We start from the raw sequence: 6,546 nt of genomic DNA on the forward strand, positions 1-6,546 counted from the left end.
CTTCACTGCGCCCACATCCAGCAGCACTGAAGGCCGGGGCCCATCCCCATCGGCCGCATCCTCCATGCCTGTCACTCGGCTGTCTTTCTCACCCCCATACCACCGTCCTTCTCCCTCCCCAGCACTGGGCGCGGTGACAGCTGCCGAGGCTGACACACTGACCACGCCCCGTTCCTGGGGGCCCCTCACACAGGCAGGGCAACTGTTCCAGGGGCCTCAGGGGGCTCCGCAGCTCCTGCGTCCCCACCCAGCACAGAGGATGGGTCCTGTCTTTAGGGCTCAGCAGACAGTCAGCAACTCCAGTCAGGGGGTGGTGACACCCTGCGTGCGTCCACTCCTGGGACAGGGATGCGTCCTGGACAAGAGGGTGGTGACGCTGGGACTTCAGAACCCTGGCCAGGGTGGGTGGGGGTGGGGAGGCTCTCGGAGAAACTTCTAGAACCAGGCCCTCTTAACCCTCTGCTGACAAAGCAGTGTCCAGGATGTGGGCTCTGGGGGCTCCATGCACAACGGAGTGCCAGCGTGCACAGGCGGCTTAGATCCAGGAGGGAGGGAGGCTGGTGGAGGCAAGCGGGCTTGAATGAGATGCATTTATTATGTGCAAGTCCAAACCAGCGCCATGCCAGGCTGGGTCATTTACTAAGTTAAGGGGCCTCAGCAGTCAATGGGACATGGGTGCATCTGAAGCAGCAGGGTCTTCTAGATCTTTCTCCCAGTGGTGCAAAGATGCCCCGCCACCCACCCAGTCCCAAAAGAGCAGGGGGCGGGGAAGGCTGATGGGGCTAGGCGGACGCCCCCTCCCCCTGTTGGGGCTGGAGGACCACGCTGTGGTAGGCCCGGATGCAGGAGAACGTGGTGGGTGGGATATGACGCCGGTCTATAAGGTTGTTCTCCAGGTGCGTGGAGATGAGGTTGGAGTCCTGGGCCACGCGTGTGTCACAGATGGAATTCAGGGGCACGTGCCTGTGGAGTGGGGGTAGCAGGGCAGGGCAGAGGAGAAGAGACCCCAGAAAGGAGAGTCAGGCCTCAGGTGAGAGGAGAGAAAGAGGAGCCCGACAGCGAGGGGGTGGTGAGACCAAGGCAGAGACACCAGACCCAGGGTGGAGGGTCAGGCGGGTCGCTGCCACCACCTGCCACCTGCCCACTCGGGGCTCGGCCCTTGTTGCTCTGGGCCAGAGCCCTCCCAACCTCCGCCCGCCCACCCCCTGCCCAGATTCTGCTGTCTGCAGCTGTCCACCTTGGCTGCCCGGGCCTGCCAGCGGCTACAGCCTCCAGTCACGGCGACCAAGATGGGGAGGTGGGGGTGGTGAAGGATGCCCCCCACAGTCCCGCCCTCAGCCTCTGAGGCCCTTGGGTGACGAGCCCACAGGCCAGAGCACCTGGCCAACCTCCCAGGCTGGGCCTCCGGGCTTCAGCCGAGCTTCCTCCTGGGCTGGCGGTAGGGACGCGGGTGGGGTGGGGGGACAGCAGGATGGCCACAGGCCACGGCCCTACCTGATCTTGTGGCTCAGGCTCAGCACCTGCAGGGCCCTGAGGCCCAGGAGGCCCTGTGGGACGGCCTGCAGCTGGTTGTGGTCCAGGAGCAGCTCGGCCAGGGAGGCTTGCAGGCCCAGGAAGGACACGCCGCGGATGCCGTCCTCACGCAAGCTATTGTGGGAAAGATGCAGGACCTCCAGGCCCGGCTTCATGTGCATGAACACGTAGCCGGGGATGCGCTCGATGCGGTTGTGGTGCAGTGTCAGGCGGCGGAGGCCCCGGGGCAAGAAGGAGGGCACGTGCACCAGCCGGTTGTACGACAAGTCCAAGGCCTCCAGCTTCCCGCGGGCCCAGGGGTCGGGGTGGGGGTAGCTAGTGGCACAGCCCAAGGGGAGAGTGAGGGTTTGCCCCCAGATGGCAGCTGTGCTCTCCTCTGTCCGCTGAGGCTGGGAAAAGGAGTCTGAGGGGTCCTACCTAGCTCACCGCAGAAAAATAAGGCTCTGAGGGGTCAGGGCCAGGGAACCCTGAGGGATCGGGGAGGCGGGCAGTGAGCCCAGGTCACTCCATGGTGGGAAATCAAGAGCAGAGGGTGGTGATGCTTCTAGAACGGGTCCGAGCAAGGAAAGTGACTTCTCTCAGTGATATCCCCCAGCCCCTGTGGGTGGGGTCAGCCCTTTGGCCTTGGGATGGGAGCCGTCCTCAGTCCATGGGGGCAGGGGCTCCGGTGCCTCCCAAGCCTGCCGAGCCACCGGCCTGCTCCCCGTCTACCAGCTGGAGAAAAGCTGGGTGGCCGCCAGCCCCCTGCCCAGGCCCCGCGGCGGGAGTGGAACACGGCTGGGCGGCCCCTCCCTAGGCTACTGTCTGCTTTCCTTTGCCCCCTTGGCAAGAGGGGGAGAGGAAAGAGGAATAATTAAACCCAAACGTCCTGGTAACTTTTTCCTGGAACACGAGGACGCAGGGTGGGAGGCTCCAGTCTCTGGAATGGCAGGTTGGACTGTCAACCCCTGCCTCCCCCCAGCCCCCCACCCCTGCCCTGCCTCGGTGGTCTTCAGATCCCATGGACTGTACTTCCCCAGCACTTCAGCTGCTCCCGGGGTCACATCCTGACTCCTTAGGCAGTGCCTGTAAGGGCCCTGTCTCCTCCTGGGCCCCTCCTGCCAGCGACCCGACTCAGCAGTCCAAATGAGATCATGGGTACTCATCCTGGACCCTTCTTCCTGTAGTGGGGTGAATAGTGGCCCCCCAAAGATATGTCTACCCAGAACCTGTGAATGTGGCCTTATTTGGCAAAAAGGTCTTTGTAGATGTAAGTGAAGGATCTTGAGATGAAATCATCCTGGTTTAGGATGGGCAATGCAATGGTAGGTGTCCTTATAAGAGATGGAAGAGGAGAGACACAGACACAGAGGAGAAGCCACGTGAAGACAAACGCAGAGACTGGAGGGATGTGGCCACAAGCCAAGCGGCACCTGGAGCCCCCAGAAGCTGGAAGAGGCAGGAAGGACCCTCCCCTAGAGCCTGCAGAGGGAGCACGGCCCTGCCACACCTTGATTTTGGACCTCTGACCTCCAGAACTGTGAGGCCATAAATCTCTGTTGTTTGAAGCCACCCACGTTGTGGTACTTTGTTACGGCTGCCCTGGGAAACTCACATGCCTTCTTCCCATGGCTGCCATCTCCTCCATGCCCCTTCCTGCCCATGTGGCTTCCCACCACCCAGCCTGCCCCTCCATCTGGGCCCACGGCACCTCCGGGCATGGGCAGGGGAGGGGGTTTCTGTGGTCTTGGGGATTCTGTCGGGTGGGAGGGACAGAGGGAAATCTTGGAGGAGCAGGTGTGGCTGAGGGCCCAGGCCACCCTGAGCCCTGGGCAGGGAGGCAGGTGACCCTGGTGACCCACCAGAGACCAGGCCTGAGCAACAGCGCCCTCCCTCAGCCCTCGCGGCCTTCCCTCCTGACTCTCTGCCTCCTTAGGGAGCATCCTCTCTCTCTGGACTCCACAGCTCGGCCCATGGGGGCGGAGCTCGGGCGGTGCCAGGGTGGATGGCAGCGCACTCACGGGAGATCGAGCCAAGCGCGGGGCGCCAGCCGGTCCTCCTGGAGCCGGTTGTTGCTGAGAGCCAGCACGCTGAGGCTGCGGCTGCGGTTCCGTGTGCCCTCTGTCACCTCCTCGATGACGTTGGTGCCCAAGGCAGCTCCTAGGGCCAGGGCTCGGGGTGAGCGCCCCACCCACCACTCGCTGGCAGCCTGGCCGGGTCCCCTGCCCCCTTCCACTGGGTCCCTCCGTCTCTGCCCCTCTCAGGGCCATGGCCAGCTGTGCAAAGGATCCCAGCGACACCCGCAAGCCCTGTCATGACTCTTCAGAGCCCCACAGGACACAGGCTCAGAGAGTACCGCCAAGCACAGGGGATCATGCGGCCCAGAGAGGCCATGAGCCGTGTGCAGGGACACCCAGCGGGTCCAGGACAGTCCTCGAGCCTCAATTTTGGGCTCCAGGAAGGTCAGGTCAGGCGGAGGAAAGGCCCTTTGGTGCGCAGGCCTTGTGGGTTTATCGTCAAAATTCCCCCCCGTGGGCAGCTCTACCCGCCGGCCTGGCTGGCGTGGGCAGACGCTCCAGTCTTTCGGCCACAGCTTTGCCTCTTGTGGCCTCGGGGCTCCCAGCTCACCTGCAGGGAGGCTGGTAGGCCGGGCGGGATGGTCCGCAGCCGGTTCCGGTCCAGCCTCAGGTAGAGCAGGCTGCGTAGGGGTTGGAAGGCCAGCGGGGAGAGGTTCCCATCGTGCAGCCCATGGGAACCCTTCCACCTCCAGTGTGAGCAGCTGGCCGAGCCCTGCGGACGGCGGGTAGAGGGGCAGGTGAGCTGACCGCCGAGCTCAGAAGGCCTGCTGGGAGCTGCCCACCGCAGCTCCAGAGACCCCCCGGCCCTCGGAGCCGGGGCCGCCTTCCTGGGCTGGCGCTCCCACGTCTGCCCTCCAGCCAGGCCGCCTTGGACAGCCGCTGCCCTCGGCCTCCGTGGCTGCTCAGGCCCAGCCCCTTTGGCCCCTGTCCCCGGGGGCCTGGCCGCACCCCGGAAGCTGCTGCGCTGCAGGCCCTGCGGAAGGTTGTTGTTGAGGTTGAGCTCCTGCAGGGAGGCAGGCAAGGCCGGCACCGTGGAGAGTGAGTTCCCATCCAGGTTCAGCCGCGTCAGCCGCGGCAGACTCTAGGGGGCTGGGGGAGAAGAGGGCGCTGGAGACTGGGGTGTTGCTGGCTGGCACTAGGCCTTCCGGGCATGGCTTTGGGCTCATCCTGCCCAGGGAGCCCCCTATTTGGTTGCATTGTGGCTTCCTGGTTCCCTCTTGGACCAGGCCTGTCTGGGGGTTTCGGGGACTCCCCTAAGTTTCTCCCAGGAGTGCTGCTTCCTTGTGGGGCCCAAGGATCTGTGTTGCTCCCCATGCTCGTAGCTATGGGCCGCATTACCCCAAATCATCAAAGCCCGCGGCGCTGGGTTTCTGCACAGCTCCCACTCCAGGTAGGGCAGGGGGGCGGGCAGAGGATGCCCGGGGCCTCTTCCCGCGCCACCCCCCAGGACAGCAGGATGAGGGGCTGCCACGCACCTTGAAGGCATCGGGGTGCAGGCCAAGGGCATCCAGCTTGTTCTTGTTCAAGTCCAGCCACTCCAGGTTGGGCGCTCCCAGGAACGCGTGGGCCGGGATCTCGGCAATTTCATTCTCTGTGCGCACACGGGGCAGCCATTTTCCACGCCCCTCTGTCCCCCTCCCCTTTGCCACTCTACCTCTCCCACGCGGGCCGGAGGCAGCAGTGACACTCTTTGAAGGAGCTGGCTCTTCTGACTGTCCCAGGTCAGAGGGGAGGCGGGCCGACCCCAGGCGCGGTGGCGTGGCAGCCACAGTGGCCAAGGGACCAAGGTGTATGGCCTTCTCACCCCTGCCACGGGAGTGGGTGCAGGGAAGAGGGGACACCCACCTGCCAGGTAGAGCGTCGTCAGGCTGGGGTCGGACAGGGCAGGGACGTGTTTCATCTTGACGTTGCCACAGGCAATGGCCGCCTGGGCCAGGAGGCAGGAGGCCGGCAGGGAGGGCATGGCCTGCTCCATAGCGCCCGGGTCTGCAAGCCCATGGCCGTGCCCTTGCCTGCTTCCAGGCCTTTTCCGCCCACGACCTGTGGTCTCCGAGTTGCCGCTGCCACCTTGGCCTCGGGTGTGATCTTTCTTTCGACGCCAGCCTCCAGGGCTGGGTTGCTGGGAGGCCCCTGGAGGATGAGAGATGAGGCCCCAGCCTGGCCACATAGAAACAGGGGCCCGCCGAGGGGCAGGGGCTTGCCCGGGGCTCCCTGGACCTGCCGGTGACTTGGCCAGCTGAGCTGGGACAACAGGCCGCTGGGCCTCCTTCCCTTGGCACCAAGGGCAAAGGCCCAGATCGGGGCCCTGAGGCTGGGGGAGGGGACCTGCCCTGGGAGGGTTCCCCACTTGCCCACACACGGGGCCGCTCAGCTTGGGCACGTTGAGAGCGCGGTGGGGTCTCAGTGGCTGGGGACGTTAGTATGATTGGCGGAGGTTGGCTCTTGCCTCGGCCACTTCACCCCCTGCAGGGCCCATATGGGGGCTGCCTGTCCCAGCTGGTCCTCACCTTTGGGGGGCCTTCTAGGCTCTGGGCCCCTTTTCCTGGCTTCCTGGCCCCCTGCCTGCCTGCCCTGGCCCTCCTCGGCAGCCACTGTCCCCTCTTGGGCTCGGGGGGTCCTGGTTGCCTGCAAGGGCCTGAGCTCGGCAGCCCGGGGCCTCGCCGCCCCAGGCCCCGCTGCGGCTGTGGCCTGGAGATGGGACTGCACAGCGCCGGCCCCGTGGTTGTGACCCTGCTCCTGCCCCCAGGCTGCTGGCAGCGTCGCCTTCCTCTGGGCCAGCCTGGGTCTGGCGGGGGCCTTCCAGCGCGGGGCTGGGGGCTGTTTGGGGGCTCTAGGGGCTCCCTCCTCGGAGGTGGGCCGCAGCCATGGCCTGTCCAGCTGCCCGTCACTAGGGCTGTCCGGGCCGCCGTTTCCGGGGGTGGGTCGCACTCGACCCGCAGAAGAAGCCGGTGTGGGC

This window comes from Globicephala melas, chromosome X (genome assembly GCF_963455315.2).
Source record: "Globicephala melas chromosome X, mGloMel1.2, whole genome shotgun sequence".
Classification (NCBI taxonomy): Eukaryota; Metazoa; Chordata; class Mammalia; order Artiodactyla; family Delphinidae; genus Globicephala; species Globicephala melas.